General features: G+C 40.2%; 1 long non-coding RNA gene across 3 annotated transcripts in view; it reads left to right on the top strand.

Moving 5' to 3' along the window:
* Positions 1–6,315: 6,315 nt before the first annotated feature.
* LOC142361651 (uncharacterized) overlaps positions 6,316–21,269 on the top strand; it is a 91,583-nt gene continuing 76,629 nt past the window's right edge. For all 3 annotated transcript variants that reach the window (XR_012764290.1, XR_012764289.1, XR_012764288.1), the window contains exon 1: positions 6,316–6,402. This is a non-coding gene — a long non-coding RNA (uncharacterized LOC142361651). The remainder of the gene's footprint in view (positions 6,403–21,269) is intronic.

The following is a 21,269-nucleotide window of genomic DNA, read 5'->3' as shown; positions in this document are numbered from 1 at the left end:
GAAAGCTATCAGCCCACACATGCTTGTGTGAGTGTTGTCTTTTCTGTCCGTGTTGATCCCTGAGGCTAGCCGTGTGTATGTGTATTGCATGTCTGTGTATTCATGCATGTGTGGATATCAGAAATTTGTGCTCATCCTGGTCACTGGCTGGGTCCGTGTGCATGGAGACACAGCAGCCTCATACTCATTGGGCTACTGGATTCAGCAACCTCTAACACTTACACTGCTGAAGCTGTCAAAAACCTTATTTTTATACAGCCTGCTCCCCCTCACTACCTCACTTTTGACAGCAGAGGAAAACGAGGAAAATGATAAACCATATGTCTGATTCCAGGATTTTTATTGTGTGCATCACCAAGATTTCTAAATTAAGTCTAAAAAAGCAGGTCATTAGCTGAATGCTATCTAGTTCTTTCATCCTTGGTGCATAAGACCTGGCTAAAGAATATAATTTTATTTGTAAAAGTGGCCTATTTTCGTTCTGCTCCAAAATAAAAGAATACTGTGAGAAACCTCATAACTGTTGCTCTCTCATGTCCCCAGAGTACAGTCTCCCTCCAGAAATTCCATGAACAGTAGGGTTGTACTGCAGAGAGCTTACTGCCTCTGGCATGACCATGTTTCCCGTTGGGATTCAGTGAAGTGAACTGGAAGAGAATGAATGAATTGGGCACAATGACGATGTACTCCTGGTGAGTGCATTCATAGACAAGGCACAGCAGTCAAAAGCATTCTTTCCAGGCATAGCAAGAAAGAATGAATCTATTAGGGGTTGGAGGAATATTTTTTCTTCATCTTCCCTTAGGATAAACACAGAGACATTTCCATAATGTATAGAAATGGGGAAAGGCATTTTTCATAAGGATGCTTTCCTACAAGATCTTACAAGATTATTACAGTCACAAAAATCAAATGCTGATTGTTTGCATCTCTTCAATAAAGAAGGCAAATATCTCCAATGAAAAGCTATCTATCACTCCCCTCTTTTCTTCTAAATTTATGTTTTAAGTATCTTCAAAAAGACTGTCATCAGAATTCATCTAATGGTCTTCACTAAAAAGATAACATCCTTGCAATTCCATTATTATTCCTTTGGGAGGAGGGAAAGGCTCTATACATGTGTATATGAAAACTACATTTATTTATATTTGATACCACGAAAAGCGCCTTTGATGTGATGAGGACTCTTTCTCAGAAGTAAATTACTTTTTAGTAATACTAATTAAACCTTCAATGACACAGAGAATTCACCTTAAAGGATAAAGTTATTTACAAAACACTCAGAAAATCGCTATAATCTGAAATCTGTTGCTTTCTCAGAATATAAGAATCAAAAACTTTCACATGAATATGTTACTGGCATCATTTGTTCTTTAAAATTGGATGTTTCAAGGAAGTTCATAGAACAATAGAATAGTTTGAGTTGGAAGGGACTTTAAAGATCATCTACTCCCAAACCCCCTACCACAGGCAGGGACACCTTTCACTAGACCAGGTTGCTCAAAGCTCCATCTGACCTGGCCTTGAAAATTTTCAGGGAGGGGTCAGACACAACTGCTGTGGGCTACCTATTCCAGTGCCTCACAACCCTCATAGGAAAGAATTTCTTTCTTATAACCAATTTAAATCTACACTGTTTTAGTTTAAAGCCATTAGCCTGTTTTCTGTTACTACATGTCTTTGTAAAAAGTCCATCTCCAGCTTTCTTTTAGGCCCCCTTCAAGTACTAGAAGGCTAGATGATCTCCCCAGAACCTTCTCTTCTCCAGCCTAAACAGCCCAAACTCTCTTAGCCTTTCGTCATTCGAGAAGTGTTCCAGCCCTCTGATCATTTTTATGGCCCTTCTCTGGACTTGCTCCAACAGGTCCATGTCTTTCCTGTGCTGAGGGCTCCAGTGCTGGAGGCAGTACTGCAGATGGGGTCTCAGCAGAACGGAGGAGAGAGGCAGAATCACCTCCCTTGACCTGCTTGCCGCTGTTCCTGTGATGCAGCTCAGAATACTGTTGGCCTTCTGGGCTGTGACCACACACTGGCAGCTCCTGTTGAGCTTCTCATCTACCAGCATTCCCAAGTCATTCTCCTCAGGGCTGCTCTCAATCCATTCTCTGCCCAGCCTGTATTTGGGCTTGGGATTGCCCTGACCGATGTGCAGGACTTTGCACTTGACCTTGTTGAACTTTATGAGGTATGCATTCCTTCCCGTCAGCATGTCAACTGGACCACACAGCTTGGTGTCGTCAGATACTTGCTGAGGGTGCACTCAATCCCACCGGCTGTGATGCCGACAAAGATGTTAAAAAGCACTGGTCCCAATACACACCTCTGAGGAACACCACTCATTACTGCTCTCCACTTGGACATTGAACTGTTGACCGCAATTCCTTGAATGCGACCATACAGCCAATTCCTTTTCCACCGAGTGGTCCATCCAGCAAATCCACGACCATACAGCCAATTCCTTTTCCACCGAGTGGTCCATCCAGCAAATCCATGTCTCTCCAATTTAGAGACAAGGATGCTGTGTGGTACAGTGTCGAATCCTTTGCACAAATCTAAGTAGACGACATCAGCTACTCTTCTGTTATCCACCAAAGCTGTAACTTTGTCACAGAAGGCCACTTAATTTGTGAGGCACAATTTGCCCTTAGTGAAGCCATGTTGGCTGTCATCAGTCACCTCTTTATTTTCCGTGTGCCTTAGCATAGTTTCCAGGAGGATCTGCTCCATGATCTTGCCAGGTACAGAGGTGAGACTGACTGGGATGTAGTTCCCTGTGTCTTCCTTTTTACCCATTTTAAAAATGGGGGTTATATTTCTCGGATTACAGTCACTGGAACTGCATGATTCCCAGTTGATGGTATATATTTTGGTAGAACAATAGGTTCATTAATTGCAACAGTAATAGTATTAGTGCAAATATTCCAGTTAATGTAGAATGTTTCATAGTAATTGGTTGATGTATTCGCCAAGTCACTCCCTACGATATAGCAGAAGTCATGGCAGTCAGGTGAAGCCCCTGGTGACTGGAAAAAGGGAAACATTGTGCCCACTTTTAAAAAGAGTAGAAAGTGCCAACCTGTCAGCCTCAGCTCTCTGCTAAGCTATGCTCAGGCACATGGAGGACAGGGAATTAATTCAAGACAGCCAGCATGGCTTCAGCAAGAGCATGTCCTGCCTGACCAACCATGTGGCTTTCTATGATGGAGTGACTCCATCAGTGGACAAGGGGAGAACTATGGATGCGATCTATCTGGACTTCACTAAAGCCTGCGACACAGTCCCCCACAACATCCTTCTCTCTAAACTGGAGAAATGTGGATTTGATGGGTGGACTGTTTGGTGAATGAGGAATTGGTTGGAAGGTTCCACCCAGACTGTGATGGTCAACGGCTCAATGTCCAAATGGATGCCTTTGACAAGTGTTGTCCCTCAGGGGTCCGTACTGGGATTGGTGTTGTTTAACATTTTCATCAATGACTTAGAAAGATCGAGTGCACCCTCAGCAAGTTTGCAGATGACACCAAGTGGAGTGGTGCAGATGACACACCTGAAGGACAGGATGCCATCCAGAGGGACCTGGACAAGCTGGAGAAGTGGGCCTGTGTGAACCTCATGAGGTTCCACAAGGCCAAGTGCAAAGTCCTGCACATGGGTTGGGGCAACCCCCTCTATCAACGCAGGCTGGGGGATGAAGGAATTGTGAGCAGCTCTGCGAAGAAGGAATTGGAGGTGTTGGATGGCCAGAAACTCAGCATGACCTGGCAATGTGCACCTGGAGTCCAGAAGTCCAACTGTATCCTGAGGTGCTTCAAAATAAATGTGGCCAACAGGTCAAGGAAGGTGATTCTGCCACTTTGCTCCTTTCTGGTGAGACTTCACCTGAAGTATTGCACCCAGCTCCGGAGCCCTCATTACAGGAAAAGTCATGGAGCTTTAGGAGCAGGTGCAGAGGACAGCTGCAAAAATGATTATAGGGCTGGAGCATCTCCTATATAATTAAAGACTAAGAGAGTTGGGATTTGTTCAGCCTGGAGAAGAGAAGGCTCTAGCGAAATCTTACTGTGGCCTTTCAGTAATTAAAGTGGGCTTATAAGAACTATGGGGATGGACTTTTTAGCAGAACTTGTTTCAATAGAACAAGGAGTAATTGCTTTAAACTAAAAGAGGGTACAATTATAGTAGATAAAAAAAGAATTTTTTTTACAATGAGAGTGGTGAAAGACTGGCACAATTTGCCCAGAGAGGTGGTAGATGCCTCACGCCTGGAAACATTCAAGGTTAGGTTGGATGGGGCTCTAAGCAACCTGATATAGTTTAAGTTGTCCCTGCTTATAGCAGGATGGGTGGACTTGATGACCTTTAAGGGTCCTTCCCAATCTAACCTATTCCACGGTTCTATGATAGTATAAAAAGGAAAAGTTCTCCTGGACTAATGATGATGGCTACTTTTATCCACTCCAAATTCTAGATCACTTCCTGAAAGCTCTGCCAAAATGTGTGCCAACATTTTCTTCAGAGTACTGTGAGGGACTTTCACAAAAGGTGGAGTTGCTTTGATGTCTGTAGCAGGCACTGAAAGTTGAATTAGACAGTTCAGTGATGCAGAATAACTCTACTTTCTCTCCTCTGGTAGATGTGTTTCCCTGGAGCTGAAACAGGTGATGTCTAGTCAAATAATTTCCTCATTCATCACAAATACAACAGATATGTGGCTCAAATCTAGAGTATTATTTTTTTGACACATGTTGTGGTTACTCAACATGATCTGAATACTGGAGGTTATAATTCAATTCAAGAATTATTTTACTTTGAAAATATTAGCATTAATATCATCAAACTTATCTTTCAGTTTGTGCTGGTTTTAGTTAAAACAGAACAGATTCTATTTTAGTGAATCTTCCTAACAGTTCAGTTAAAGAATCACAGAATCACAGAATGGTAGGGTTTGGAAGGGACCTCTGTGGTTGGTTGCATATTTTACAGACAGTGTCACTCCAAAGCTGGTAACACCTAATGTTTATAGTCTTGCTGAGCTAACGGTAGGAATGGCAGGCAGAAGAAGCTCCCTGTTTATCATTATTACTATGGCAGCCAAGGTCACTGATGGACCAATTAGGTCCCTCAAGTGAGGTGTCGTAAAGGGTTGTACTTGCAGGGAGAGGTCAACAGAACAGGTGACACAACATTGGTCAACTAGGTATTCCATGCCATATATGTCATACTCAGTTTAAAGCTAGGGGATCATGAGGGTCTCCCTCTCTTTGTCTATGGCAGGCTTCTGAACAGAACCCTGCTCCTTGTCCTGCCTGTGATCCTGATCCAGATTCTGATCTGTGCATTCCTGAGTCCAGTTCCTGTCTGCTGCTGAGGCCAGTCTGGGACTTCCTGGTGCTGCCTGGCAGCTGCTGGTGGTATGCCAGCACGCCGGCACCCAGCTCTGGGAAACTCAGTGTCAGTTTTGTATACTTTCCTCATTTCTCTTATTATTAATATTATTAGTGTTATTAGTGTTATTAGTAAAGCTATTTTAATTTCTAATTTGTAAGTCTCTCTCCTATTTCCTCCTTTTTCCCTTCCTGTGGTGGGACGGTAGGGGTTAACAGAGAGCATCTGCCACTGTTTATTGCTACCCTGCTCTAAATGGTGACAGTTTCTCTTGAACGTGTTACATAAAAAAAATGTATACAAACAAAGGCTATTCTTACAGATCTATGTAAAACGGTTTGACAGTTTCCAGATATTTTCCCCTTTTTGTTTCCCTCGCTCTATCACATTTCCTCTGCTGCTTCTCACTTCCATAGTCATGAAACTGAAAAGTCCAGAAAGGTTTATCTACCCTGCAGTTTCAAGAAAGAGTTCTGTTCCTTCAAACCACATTAGAAGTACAAAAGATAAAAAAAAAAACCCAAAACATGCACGGTATTGAGTCTGAATAGCAGGAAACTACTTATCCTTCCCAAACAACCCATAACCCCAAATTAATTTGACTGTGCTTCAGTTAACTGTAATCCAATGCCTAGTAATGTTGCCACATAACTGCATAATCTTGACTTAAATTCCTGGGAAAAGTTATTGAGTTGTGAAAAGGATCTGTGATAAAATATGTAGACTACATACTTGCAAGATACAAAAAGTAAAATTGCAGAGAAGGTAAGATTGTTGCTGTGAGGAAAACTGGAAGGTCAAGCACTCCAGGCAAAACCCAGTGATATTGAAAGGGAAAACCAAAAGATTCCAGGGCTGACAACTCAGCAATATCCAGGATCAAATTGCTTCAAGGACCTTCTTTCCCTGTGTGACAGCTGCCTTAGTCAGTAAAGAGTCACCATAGATCTCACTGGGTTGGTAAGCATAACAGTGCTGAACCTTCTAGCTCATTAGTCCCAACTACGTATATAGCCAGTAAGTAATTAGATTTTTCTTTTAATTTATGCATAACCTATTCACATAGTCTCTTAGTAGAAGTGGCCAAAAAAAGCCCAGTGTGGGAGGGTCACAAGGTTAGTAGAAGTCAAATAAATATTTATTTGTATCAAGATAAAAATGTTAAAGAGGTAATACACCTGTAAGAAATGAGGAGGGATATAAAATCAATGTGTTTATGAAATAGCTGAGCTAATGAACTGCTTTATTAAATCAGTATTTAACAAGGAAAAATAAATGAGAAGGGTATGCAGAATTCCAGAACGATAAAGACTTTGTTAATTTATAATTTGATAAGAAGATGTTGAGGGAGTACAATCCACCTGGCCTGGAATGTCTGTATTCCTTCATCTCAAAGGCTATTGAACTGCTATCAATTCTTTCTGAAAATCATAGAGAGGTGACAAGAAACCTCTTAGTTTCTGGTGGAAAATCAGAGGCTGGGTGTTATTTTCAGTAATTTTTTACTAATGGTTAGAATTCACTGTTAATGACACTTCTCAGTGCGTCAGCACCGTAGAAAGTAATGCAGTGCCTGTTAGCAATGAGTGCACTGACTACTTGTATACTAGCTCAAATGGTAAACAGTAGCATGTACAAGAAACTGAGATTTCAAGAATTATTTTTCAATATTATGACCTTTGATTATTTGGACTAGTGGTTCATGAAAGTGTATGTAAGGGGGACAAAGGAGTCCTTTATTGGTTATTGCTGTACAGAAAACATAGAAGAGCCACACTTTCACTATAAAAAGACAACAGTCCAGAGATCAGATCACTCTGTTAGGATGACAGAACTTCAGATCCAGGTGCTGGGTGAGGTAAGAAGCATGCTTCAACTGAGAAAAATCATACCTTGGAGATAATTAAATAAGTATAAATAGATATATATTGAAAGGAACAGCAGTGCAGTTAATGAGCATTTTTAGTTTAAACAAGCATGGCACTCATTTGACTGTTCTGGTTATTCTAGTATGTCTGACTTTCTACAATTTCAATCTTTATTAGTCCTTACGTATGCATCACAGAATTTTAAACTATGAACCTTGCAATAAATTCGGTTTTAATTCAGTGCATGACATGGATAACATTATAGAAATTAATTACATTTATACAGTGAGTGAGGCTGTTTTTAATACCACTGCCACCTCAGTTGTTATAGATTCTAAGAAAAGAACTGCATGTAGCTTAAGATAGGCAAGTCTGGAAAGAGAGAAAAAGAACAGAGCATCATGATTAAAGAAATTGTATAAACACATTGGAAAAAAAATGTCTGTGGCAGAATCATTTTTAGAAGTGGCTGGTTTTAGAGTTTTTCATGAATGTCCATTCTTATTTTCTTCAGGACTCAGAGATAAAAAAGAAAAATAAAGGAAATGACTAAAGTCTGCAGAACTACTGTTTGATGAGCAGTCGTGACTGCTTAAAAAATGAAAACAGAGCAGTACTTGCAGTGAAATAAAATGTTAAATAGTCTTAAAATAAAAAGAAAGATGTGTAGAAAAGAAGAAGAAGAATTTAATTGATAGTCATTAGATTCTCCTCCGTAGTGGTCCTAACCAGACTATAGCACATCAAGGAGTTAGTGCTCTGTATACAATCAACTGGAGTAGGCACAGGCATGTGCTGCATTGCTCTTCTCTTCTGGCCAGTGGATGAACTTTGCTGGCTGCAACAGAGAAATCTGTATGTGACTCACACTTGGCATCCGGGCAAAACACCACCTGCATGTCTCATCTTATCTCAAAGTGAAACGGCAAGTGTTCATATAATATAGGTTTTTTGACAGTAGAAATACTGAATAGAGTGGTTAGCCTCTAAGAGAACCCTATAAAATCTTTAAAGACTAAAATGCTCGTGAACCTCTCCCTGGATGGGATCTGATTTGCATGCCATGACCTGATTGGGTTTCATTCAGTACTGCAGTACTTGCGGTTCTCAGCATGTGAAGGGATGCAAAACTATCTATATTATCCCTTTTTTTCCTTTTTGTGCTATCTCCTATAAATGATATTTTAATCAATACTCATAAAATCTCAGTGTCTTTCATATTGGGATCCATAATGATCACTTGTACCAGGGCTTTACAGTCCCAGCTAACTTTAATCACCTATAAATACTTAACCAACAGAAAATGACATTTCCAGAAGTAAACTAAGGTTTTAGTTGAGCTGAATTGGTCCACAACGCCAGTTCTAACCAATTAATTTCTAAGGAATATAAGTGATTATAGACGTAAAATATCTAGCATGTTTATCAGTGGTGGGATTCAGATATATATCTAAATTTATGTGACAATGTGTCTGCATGTGAGCTAAGGATGGAATTCAGTTACAGAGAGATACATGGATAATGTAATTTTGTATGCTCTAACATACACATCCAGGCCTCCAGCTGTTATTTTAGATCCCTTCATTTATTTTATCTAAATATACTGATAAAATAAATACAGCTGTGTGTAATTAGTAAAGCACAGGATGATCAAAAATGGTATTATGTATTTGTTAATGTGTTTTTAATATAGCGAGTTTGATTCACTTCAAAAGACTTTTTGTTTTTTTTAACTTTCAACATTCTGGTAGTCACTGGTCGTTTGTTTTGGTAACACACATAATATACTACATCACTGCATAATTGGAATATCTAGACTTAACTATACCTTAAAACAATATTTGCAACAGCAACGAGAACCTAGCATAGTTGAAGCCTAAGCAGACAAACCAAATTAAATAAGATCAAATCCAAATGATTTTTACGGACTATCACAGGTGTTGAATGCTGACTATCAGCAGAGCTGCGTCAATCCAGTGCTTGCTACCTGCCCTGACCTTTTTAAGCACTTCAGTTTTATTCCATTATGTATTGAATATGAATTATTGATAGAGTAATGTTGATCTAACAGAATTAAAGATATTTCTTTCATGATTTAATAAAGGAAATCTTACTGATGTATAAACTGGTCCATCTCACTGATACATAAACTGGTCCATCTTCTGTTTAAAATCTACCATCAGTTTTCTTTCCTTATTTTTCAGAAATTATGTACTATATAAATCCACATTCCTAATATAAAACTAAGTATTATAAATCTGACGGTAGATGAAATTTCTAAAACTCTAAAGTGTGCTTTATGGGCAAAATTTTATCAAATTCCTGGTATAAACAGTACTTTGAAAAAAAGCTCACTTAAAAAGAAAACGATTATGTTCCAGATATGAGTAACAGACAGTCTGAGAAAGGTGATGATAATTTTTCTGAAATGTCGTAAGAGACTATATACAGGGTAAAATGAGATTTAATCTAACTTTCCTGTAATTGCATTTCTCTAATTTGTTACTACAGACTTTGACTAGGTTTAGAGTTCAATGTGATTGCAAACCATGGATTTATTTCCTTCCCTAAGGTAACTTTTTATTATACTGCGTACCTCAGAACATTAAATAAAAAGTTAAATTTCAGTTTTATACACATTACTTGTATTACACCTGACATCAAAGGTTACTTTATTGACATTGATTTAAGTGAATTTCATGCTTGAAAGAAGGATGCTTTGATGAATTTTATATTACAGAATACGTGAAGAATATATTATACTTGTATTAAATTTAGAATTTGTTATTCTCATATTTATTGCAGATAAAACTAGAATAAATAAGGTACATAAGCTCTCCCTTAACTCAAAGGGAATATACGTAATTTAAAAATGACTAGGTTCAGTGAAACTATTTTATCCTATCAACTCAAATGTAGAAGTACAGTAAGAATAGGTGTGGTGTATATATTTTAAAAAGCAAATAAATTGTAGGTGTCAATAAAAGTTTCAGGTCAGAAAAATATTCCTCATCATGCTTAAAACTTTGTACCTTCAAAGGGTTTAAAAATATTCTTGTCTAAAACTTGATATTGTGGATAAGTACGTAGACTCTTCCATTCAGTAGTTTAAGAAATTATTAAAACAATGAGAACATCATCCCAACTATCCCAGTCAGGCCTGTTTCAGCAAGTAATGAAATCAATTAGGTTATTCTTATGTTTAAATTTAAGTATAATTGTTCTGAGACAATGCATCTCTTAGAAGCAGTAGGATCATACGAAGACTTTGTGAAATTACAACTCCTGCTTCTGAATACAAGAAAACTGCCTCTACTGTGTAATTCCAATGGCAACAAAAAAGTGGGCAGTGATTTTGTTATGCATTTTGATGTACCCTGAGGCATTATTACAGCCCATTTTAATGGTCCAAACACAAAATTTTCTAGCTAAGCCCAGCAGAGAAATAACCTCTTCTGGTCTTTCACAGATAGTGAAGTGTAGTGTAGAATTAACGGTTATGCTAACATGTTATTCATATAATGTGGTATTGCCATTTCAACTAGGAGTACCAGAAATAGTATTTCACTACATTATGATAATTTCAATAGGTGTTTACAACTGGTAATGATAAACACAGAGTTCTATGATTGTGGGTCTGAAATCCGAAATGGATTTCCCATGTACTCCAGTCAGTGACCTGTCTGAAATGTTAATACAGTAACATTATTATAACTGTTGTCACATATTTGAATGACTAAGTTCAAAGTTTGCTACTTTTATCCATAACATTTCCACAATGAATTATTCAAGCCACCAAATTTGTGACTCTAGTTTTAGCACTCAGCAATTATTCCACTTTGTCACCACTTTTACAGAATCACAGAATCACAGAATGGTAGGGGTTGGAAGGGACCTCGATGGGTCATCTAGTCCAGCTCCCCTGCTGAAGCACGGTGTCCTAAAGTAGGCTGCACAGGACCTTCTCCAGGCGGGTCTTGAATATCTCCAGAGAAGGAGACTCCACAACCTCCCTGGGCAGCCTGTTCCAGTGCTCCGTCACCCTCAGAGGGAAGAAGTTCTTCCTCATGTTCAGATGGAACTTCCTGTGCTTCAGTTTGTGCCCATTGCCCCTTGTCCTGTCACTGGGCACTACTGAAAAGACCTTGGCCCCATCCTCCTGACACCCACCCTCCAGGTATTTGTAAGTATATATTAGGTCCCCTCGCAGCCTTCTCTTCTTCAGGCTGAACAAGCCCAGCTTCCTCAGCCTCTCCTCTTAGGAGAGATGTTCCAGTCCCCTCACCATCCTTGTAGCCCTCCGCTGGACTCTCTCCAGTAGCTCTTCATCTTTCTTGAACTGGGGAGCCCAGAACTGGACAGACTACTCCAGATGGGGCCTCACTAGGGCAGAGTAGAGGGGGAGGAGAACCTCCCTCGACCTGCTGGCCACACTCCTCCTAATGCACCCCAGGATGCCATTGGCCTTCTTGGCAGCCAGGGCACACTGCTGGCTCAGGGTGAATTTGTCATCCACCAGGACACTCAGGTCCATCTCTGCAGAGCTGCTCTCCAGCATGGCAGCCCCAAGCCTGTACTGGTGCATGGGGTTGCTCCTCCCCAGGTGCAGGACCCTGCACTTGTCTTTTGTCGAACCTCATCAGGTTCCTCTCTGCCCAACTTTCCAGCCTATTCAGGTCACGCTGAATGGCAGCACAGCCTTCTGTTGTGTCTACCACAGCTTCCAGTTTGGTGTCATCAGCAAACTTGCTGAGGGTACATTCTAACTCTTCATCCAGGTCGTTGATGAAGAAGTTGAACAAGGCTGGGCCCAGTACTGACCCCTGGGGGACACCACTAGTTACTGGTCTCCAACTAGACTCAGCACCACTGATGAAAACGCTCTGAGTTCTGCCATTCATCCAGTTCTCAGTCCACCTCACCTACCACTCATCCAGCCCACACTTCCTCAGCTTCCCTAGGAGGATATTATGGGAGACTGTGTCAAAAGCCTTGCTGAAGTCAAGGTAGACAACATCCATGGCTCTCCCCTCATCTACACAGCCAGTCATGCCATTCTAGAAAGCTATTAGATTGGTCAGGCATGATTTCCCCTTGGTGAATCCATGCTGACTACTCCTGATAACCTTCTTTTCCTCCATTTGCTTGTTGATGACCTCCAGGGTAAGCTGCTCCATCACCTTTCCCGGGATGGAGGTGATGCTGACCGGCCTGTAGTTCCCTGGGTCCTCCTTCTTGCCCCTTTTGAAGATTGGAGTGACATTGGCCTTTCTCCAGTCCTCGGGCACCTCTCCTGTCCTCCAGGACCTCTCAAAGACGATGGAGAGTGGCTCAGCACTGACATCCGCCAGCTCCCTCAGCACTCATTTGTGTATTCCTTCAGGGCCCATGGATTTGTGGACGTCCAGAAATCTTAAGCGATCCCTCACACAGTCCTCCTCGACCAAGGGAAAGTCATCCTCTCTTCAGGCTTCCTCTCTTATCTTCGGGGCCTGAGATTCCTGATGTCCTGCCTTGGCACTGAAGGCTGAAGCAAAGAAGGTATTGAGTAGCTATGCCTTGTCCGCATACTCCGTCACCAGGACACCCGCCTCATTCAGCAGTGGCCCCACATTGTTCCTAGCCTTCCTTTTGCTGCTGATGTAGTTGAAGAAGTCCTTCTTGTTGTTTTTGACATCCCTTGCCAGCTTCAATTCCGGGTGGGCCTTGGCCTTCCCCGTCGCATCCCTGCACGCTCTGACCACATTCCTGTACTCTTTCCATGTGGCCCGCCCCTCTTTCCACATTCCATGGACCTTTCTCTTCCACCTGATCTCCGCTAGAAGCTCCCTGTTCAACCATGCAGGTCTCCTGCTTCCTTTGCTCGATTTCTTTCTCAGGGCAATGCACCACTCCTGAGCATGGAGGAAGTGAAATTTAAAGAGCGACCAGCACTCTTGGACCCCCCTGCCTTTGGGAGCCCTGGCCCACGGGATTCCTCTCAGTAGCTCCTTGAAGAGGCCAAAGTTAGCCCTCCTGAGGTCCAAGGTTTTGATCCTACTTATCGCCCTGCTTCCTTCACAGAGGATCCCGAACTCGACAATTTCGTGGTCACTGCAGCCGAGTCTACCTCCGACCTCCACATCCTCCACCAGTCCCTCCTTGTTTGTTAATACAAGGTCCAGCACAGCACCTTTCCTTGTTGGTTCCTCCACCACTTGCATCAGAAAGTTATCATCGATGCTCTGCAGGAACCTCCTGGATTGCGAATGCCTAGCTGTGTGATCTTCCCAGCTGATGTCAGTGTGGTTGAAGTCCCCCATGAGAACCAGGGCCTGTGATTGTGAAGCTGCTTGCACCTGCCTGTAGAAGGCCTCATCAATTTCCTCCTCCTGGTCAGGTTTGTTAATATTTAAACTTCACTGTACATTCACAGTGATTATTTCAATTAATTACAAGTACTGAAAGCATAATTTTCCCATGAACAGTTACGTTTTTATTTTGTTCTAGAGGCACAGTGATGGTATTTCCAATCTCAAATAAGGTAACTGCATGGAGAGAAGTTTAACTATAGCAACTGAAATCTATGTCCTTGCTGGTGTGCTGTAGAGGAGTTTGTCTTACAGTCTGTAGCAGTGAAGAGATGACTTCCACATACTATTTTCTTTTCACGCATGTAAGAGACTGAAGCATTAAGGACTTAATTACCTCTTTTTTGGAGCGTGCTGTGCTTCAACCCCAGTAGGCAGCTAATCTCCACACAGTTACTTGCCCACTCCCCTCTTTGGGATGTGGAATAGAATAGGAAGGGTAAAAGGGAGTAAACACAGGGGTTGAAGTATTTTTAAGAGGTTAGTCTTGCCAGCAAAGCAAAATAATTAACTACTTCCTGTTGTCAGGCACATGTTTAGCCATTTCCAAGAAAAGCAGGGCTTCATTATATGCAACATTTACTTGGGCAGAAAGATGCCATAACTCCAAATGTCCCCACTTTCCTCCTTCTTCGCCTCTAGCTTTACTGCTGAGCACAACTTCATGTGGTATGGAATTTGGGTCAACTGACTGTGGTTAGTTGGAGTCAGCTAACCAGCTATGTCCCCTTCCAGCTTCCTGGCCAGTCCCAACTACTTACCACCTCAGTAGGGGGTTGACATGACAAACATGATGCTCGTGCAAGCACTCTTCAGCAATAATGAAAACATTGGTGTATCATCAAACACTGTTTTCTTCACACACCTAAAACACAGCACCATACATGCTACTGTGAAGAAAAGTAACTCTATCCCAGCCAAAATATCTGATGAAGCTCCATGACAAAGTTATATTTGATTTCCAAGCTAACTGACTTGCATTAAGTAGGTGTGTTTGAGTAATAACCAAAGGTAGCCATATATCACCTTTCCACTTTGCATGTTTTCACCGCTGTGTAAAACAGACATCAGGTTTATCACATCATCTGATCAAAAGTATTACAAGTGCCCCACTATGGGTTGGTTTCTGTTTACATATATATTTTCCAGAATAGATCAATTCTCACTTGTATTTGTTATAGACCTGCAATAATTGATAGCTCTGTGGAGCAAATGGGGCACAGTTGGAGAATTTTGCCTTTGGCTACTTCCTAGAATTACATATATGACACTCTTCACAGGACATCTGAGACGGCCATCCTACTACCCCAAATAAAAATACAAAGGTAAATAAAGAGTATTAGAAGAGGTATTCTCAGTACTGGAGTAATTTCAACTTTTTTTTTTCTTTTTTTTAATGTGAATCCTGGGCGTAACGAAATCTGTGATTACTTCTTCCAATGTTTGCACTACAGTATCTGAATTAAAAACATTGTCCACCCTGCCACAAGAAAAGGCAGGTTAATATCTTATCATGCACTACTACTAAGATGACATGTTAACAACTGCCTTGCATAGTGAACATGAATTCTGCACCAGGCAGTACAGCACAAAGTAGAAGTGGAATGATTTTATGGATCATTAACCTCAATTCCTTCACTGCATCAGCCTCAATTTTCTATGCTCCTCTAACGGAAAATAGGGTGTTCCAGCTGGTAGCATAATGAGCTGGACTAAACCAGTTTCACATCAGAAATGACTACAAAACAAGGTTTTAATTCTAAAGGGGCAAAGCAAGGACCTGCCTTCCTTCTTTCTTTCTTTCTTTTCTTTCTTTCCTTTCTTTCTTTCTTTCTTTCTTTCTTTCTTTCTTTCTTTCTTTCTTTCTTTCTTTCTTTCTTTCTTTCTTTCTTTTCTTTCTTTCTTTCTTTCTTTCTTCTTTCTTTCTTTCTTTCTTTCTTTCTTTCTTTCTTTCTTCCTTTCTTCCTTTCTTCTTTCTTTCTTTCTTTCTTATCTTCTTTCTTTCTTTCTTTCTTTCTTTCTTTCTTTCTTTCTTTCTTTCTTTCTTTCTTTCTTTCTTTCTTTCTTCTTTCTTTCTTTCTTTCTTTCTTTCTTTCTCTTTCTTTCTTTCTTCTTCTTTCTCTTCTCTCTCTCTTTCTTTCTTTCTTTTTTCTTTCTTTCTTTCCTTCTTCTTTCTTTCCTCTTCCTTCTTTCTTCCTCTTTCTTCCTTTCTTCCTTTCCTTCCTTCCTTTCTTCCTTTCTTCCTTTCTTCCTTTCTTCCTTCTTTCTTCCTTCTTCCTTTCTTCCTTTCTTCCTTTCTTCTTTCTTTCTTTCCTTTCTTTCTTTCTTTCTTTCTTTCTTTTCTTTCTTTCTTTCTTCTTTTCTTTCTTTCTTTCTTTTCTTTCTTTCTTCTTTCTTTCTTTCTTTCTTTCTTTCTTTCTTTCTTTCTATCTTTCTTTCTTTCTTTTTCTTTCTCTTCTTCTTTCTTTCTTTCTTTCTTTCTTTCTTCTTTCTTTTCTTTCTTTTCTTTCTTTCTTTCTTTCTTTCTTTCTTTCTTTCTTTCTTTCTTTCTTTCTTTCTTTCTTTCTTTCTTTCTTTCTTTCTTTCTTTCTTTCTTTCTTTCTTTCTTTCTTCTTCTTTCTTTCTTTCTTCCTTTCTTTCTTCCCTTTCGTTCTTTCTTCCTTTCGTTCTTTCTTCCTTTCTTCCTTTCTTCCTTTCTTCCTTTCTTTCTTCCTTTCTTCCTTTCTTCCTTTCTTCCTTTCTTCCTTTCTTTCTTCCTTCCTTTCTTCCTTCCTTTCTTCCTCCTTTCTTCCTTCCTTTCTTCCTTTCTTCCTTTCTTCCTTTCTTTCTTGGAACAGAGGCAAAGCCTGACCTAGGTGTACCAAATATCCTAATTTTGCATTGATTTTAAATTGTGCTGTCACTTTGGGACACTATATTAAACTAAAATTGTTCCTGCTAAATCTGAAAAGATAGTCAGTATACATCTATATTGGTAGAATTTTAGATGGACTTGGTCTTCTGAAACAGTTATTGATAAATATATATAAAAGCCCACCAACATTTTTTCCTCCTGTACCTTCTTCTATAGTGTTATAGCAACGTAGTTCAGGACTGTTAAGTAAAATAAAACAAAATAGGTCAAGTGCTGAATGCTTTGCTTTTTAAACTATTGTCAGCTGCACCTTTGTAATATTTCTATTATCAAGAAGAGGAACTGCAAATTTACCACACGTTGTTCAGAATATTTTCCATTTCCAATGACACATTATTACATAATAAGTTATGACGACAACTGATTCACACGAGCTTAGAAGTTAATCTTTCTTTTGGAATGTCTAACTCCAATGATGTTTGTCATTGATCATTTTTGCTGAATAATTCACATCTAAAGGGATTACTAAATCTGCAACACAGTTATGTTTTGATCAATAAAAGAAATTTCTGTTCTATCTCCCCGCCCTGAACTGCACAGAATCTATTACACTGGTAAATGAAGAGCTCCATATTTAGGTATTATCTGAAACAAAGCAACAAGTGTGTGGAAGCTCTAAATTGTGTAGCACTGTATGTTTTAGAATAATCAAGATTCTTAGACATCAGTCTCAGTATGCAGCATAGCACTTCAATCGGAGTTAAGAAACGTAAGAAGATAGCAGCAGAATGTGGAAATGTTTTATAGAGAAAGTCATTCACTATTAGACTGCAGTACTCTAGAACCACAGATGCAAAATCCTGACACACATTATCTTTTATTCAATAGAATCAGAAAAAAAAACCTAGTGTCTCCAGAGACAGTCCATAATGTAAGACTACTATAAAAATAGCACAAATCATTGTATAAATAATAATGATAACAGAATCATCTATATAATATAGAAAGCTTTTTCTTTTTTTGTTTTTGTTTTGTATTACTGATGCATATGTAGTAAAAATCCTCAAAGTAGTACTCATGGAGAGATTCGTGCAGGTAGTGAGATCATGTAGCTGCAAGATTATTTAATAACCATGTATGGAAAAAGGTAGTCTAATATTTTAGTATACACAATGACATAAAAGATTTTCTATTTTCCAGAGGAATTATCTAGGTGATTTAGAGTATTAGTTTAACTGCTTGATTTAACAATAATTATTTCAGCCTATGAACAGTATGAAGATGATCTCCAGATAATTATAGAAAACAAAAATATATTTTAGATATTTTTGTATTAGATTAATTTAATTATTGTTTTCAGTTAAAACATTTTTCATTTGAGAACACCTTCTAAATAGTGTCTGATTTCCTATCTGAATTAGACCTATTCATTTAAAAAATTTATAATTAACAAAGGACACATTTTATCCATGTGCATTTCTTTAGTTCATTATTATCCATCTCTTTTCTATTTTTTTTCCCTACAGGATATTATTAGTATATTTATTTTCAGATTATTCTTCAGGGAAATAACATTCAACATATCTTGCAACAGACACAACATGATTTAAATAGAAAAAGATTCTTAATCTCTCAAGAATATATCTAAGAATGAGCTATGAACATTTCTTTAACTATTCCCACACCACTGAGGGGAGAGAGAATTGACAAAATGTTAACTTGCCTGTCCTTCATTCAATATTTCTTACCCCACATTTTTCACCCTACCTAAGCTCCAATTCAAGAAAGCACATGAAAATGCACTTTCATTTTCTTGTTCAAATTTCTTTCAGTGAAAAAAACAAAACAAAATAGAACCAAAACTGTTGTCATTGATATACTTTATAGCTGCTTTAGATAGACTATGTATAGTAGCTAAACATGCTTTAAGTCTATACAACAAACCAACTCTGCTGTTAGCATCCACTGCCAACACTTTCATTATTAGGTCGCTCTCTCCAGTTATGAATTTTTCTTAAATTTTCCCTAAATTAAAATGCATATTTTATGTGTGACTGGTGCAATTCCCCTTTGCTGATAGTACTGTCCACCAGAGACCAAATATTTAGACTGTTCACAGAATCACAGTATCACTGAAGTTGATATCTACTCCCCTCCCCGCTCAAGTAGAGTCAGCTACAGAATGCTGCCCAGGACCAGAAGCAAACGGAAGGAAAAGCAATACCACTAGTCCCACGAAAAGGCTTTTTTTCTGTATACTTAAGAATGCACACCAGTTTAAATAACTCCTTCAAATACTTCTGCACTTCCAAGTAAAAAACAGAATACTAGAAAACTTGTCATTACTTTACTGACATAAGAATCAAACATATCACTTTGCTCCTAACTGTTCATATTGAGCCTGGGTAGACAGTCCACTTTTATTTTCTGTGTTTAGAACTGGCTTACTTTGCTTCCACAGCAGACTTTCAGCAGTAGTGATCAATTGATAGTATTTGGGTTCAAGTCAAAGTAGTATTGCAAAACCAGATCAAAACAAAATATACTATTGGCAAAAATTCACCTTAAGAAAAAGATTTCAGCACTTCAAGCGAATTTAACTTGTGTTCATCCTTGCAAAAAAAGTCAGTTTTCATTTTAGTTTATAGGCTCACACCAGATGGCTTTTAGGAAGACCTAAGGACAAGATATGAATCCTTAAGAATCTGGTTCCTTTTTCTCTTTTCCATTATTTGTGGAATAAGCTGAAGTATAGTTTACATGATTTATTTATCCGACCTATCTTAGCTGTGTGGATGAATTATTTAAAAAGATCTATACCTTTTCATCCCTGACTTCTCACTCCTGGTAACCCAGCTACAAAACCTGTCAAACAGAGCTGAAGCTGTGCCAATATCTTGACACAGGACTGCCTAGGCTAACACAGCCCTGTGCCTCATGATGAAGTGACTTATAGACTTCTTCATAGAATCATAGAATCATACAAAGTTTTGGGTCAGAAGCGACCCCTAGAGGTCATCTAGTCCAAAGCCCCCCCCGAGCGAGCAGGGACGCCGCTAACTAGATCAGGTTGCTCAGAGCCCTGTCCAACCTGGTCTTGAATGTTTCCAGGGATGGGGCCTCCACTACCTCTCTGGCAACCCGTTCCAGTGTTTCACAACCCTCTTTGTAAAGAATCGCTTTCTTATATCTAGCCTAAACCTACCCTGTTTTAGTTTAAAACCATTACCCCTCGTCCTGTCACTGTTGTCTCTACTAAAAAGATTGTCCCCATCTTTCCTATAGGCTCCCTTTAAGCACTGAAAGGCTGCAATGAGGTCTCCCCACAGCCTTCTCTTCACCAGGCTGAACAAGCCCAACTCACTCAGCCTGTCCTCATAAGAGAGGTGCTCCAGCCCTCACATCATTTTTGTAGCCCTTCTTTGGACCCGCTCCAACAGTTCCATGTCCTTCTTGTGCTGAGGGCTCCAGAGCTGAATGCAGTACTCCAGGTGAGGTCTCACCAGAGCAGAGTAGAGGGGCAGTATCACCTCTCTCGACCTGCTGGCCACGCTTCTCTTGATGCAGCCCAGGAGACGGTTGGCCCTCTGGGCTGCCAGCGCACATTGCCAGCTCATGTCCAGCCTTTCGTCTATCAGTACTCCCAAGTCCCTCTCGGCAGGGCTGCTCTCGATCCTTTCATCCCCCAACCTGTATTGATACCAGGGATTACCCCAACCCAGGTGTAGGACCTTGCACTTGGCCTTGTTGAACCTCATGAGGTTCACACAGGCCCACTTCTCCAGCTTGTCCAGGTCCCCCTGGATGGCATCCCGTCCTTCTGGTATCTCAGCTGCACCACTCCGCTTGGTGTCATCTGCAAACTTGCTAAGGGTGCACTCGACCTCGCTGTCTATGCCATTGATGAAAAAGTTATACAGCACCGGTCCCAGTACAGAACATGACTTGTCAAAGGCATCCATTTGGATATGGAGCCATCGTCCGCTATCGTCTGGTTGAGTCCTTCCAACCAATTTCTTAGTCACCGAACAGTCCACCTGTCGAATCCATATTTCTCCAATTTAGAGAGAAGGATGTTGTGGGGGACTGTGTCGCAGGCTTTAGTGAAGTCCAGATAGATCACATACATAGTTCTCCCCTTGTCCAGCAATGTAGTCACACCATCATAGAAAGCCACATGGTTGGTCAGGCAGGACTTGCTCTTGCTGAAGCAATGCTGCCTGTCTCAAATCAAATGTTCTCCAAGTGCCTTAGTATAGCTTCTAGGAGGAGCTGTTCCATGGTCTTGCCAGGCACAGAGGTTGGTAGTTCCCAGGGTCCTCCTTTCTACCCTTTTTGAAAACAGGCACAATGTTTCCCTTCTTCCAGTCACCAGGGTCTTCACCTGACTGCCGTAGCCTTTCAAATTTCATGGAGAGTGACTTGGCAACTACATCAGCCAATTCCCTCAGGACTCTGGGATGCATCTTGTCAGATCCCATAGAATTATGTGTTTTCAGGTTCCTCAGGTGATCCTGAACCTAGTCTTCTCTTACAATGGGAAGGGCTTTACACCCCTGGTCCCCATCTTCATTCCATCAAATGGGGAGGGGTGGGGAGAGAGGTTGCCAGTGAAGACTGAAGCAAAACTGTTGTTGAGTACCTCAGCCTGCTCCTCATCTGTTGATATGAGGTTGCCATTCTTGTTCATCGGGAGGGTACACTTTCTTTAATCTTCCTTTTCTGGCTGACATACCTGTAGAAGCTCTTCTTGTTATTCTTATCATCTCTTGTCAAGTTCAGCTCCAGCTGTGCCGTGGCCCTCTTGACCTC

This window comes from Opisthocomus hoazin, chromosome 1, assembly GCF_030867145.1.
Source record: "Opisthocomus hoazin isolate bOpiHoa1 chromosome 1, bOpiHoa1.hap1, whole genome shotgun sequence".
NCBI lineage: Eukaryota > Metazoa > Chordata > Aves > Opisthocomiformes > Opisthocomidae > Opisthocomus > Opisthocomus hoazin.
This window is presented reverse-complemented; position numbering and strand designations above follow the sequence as displayed.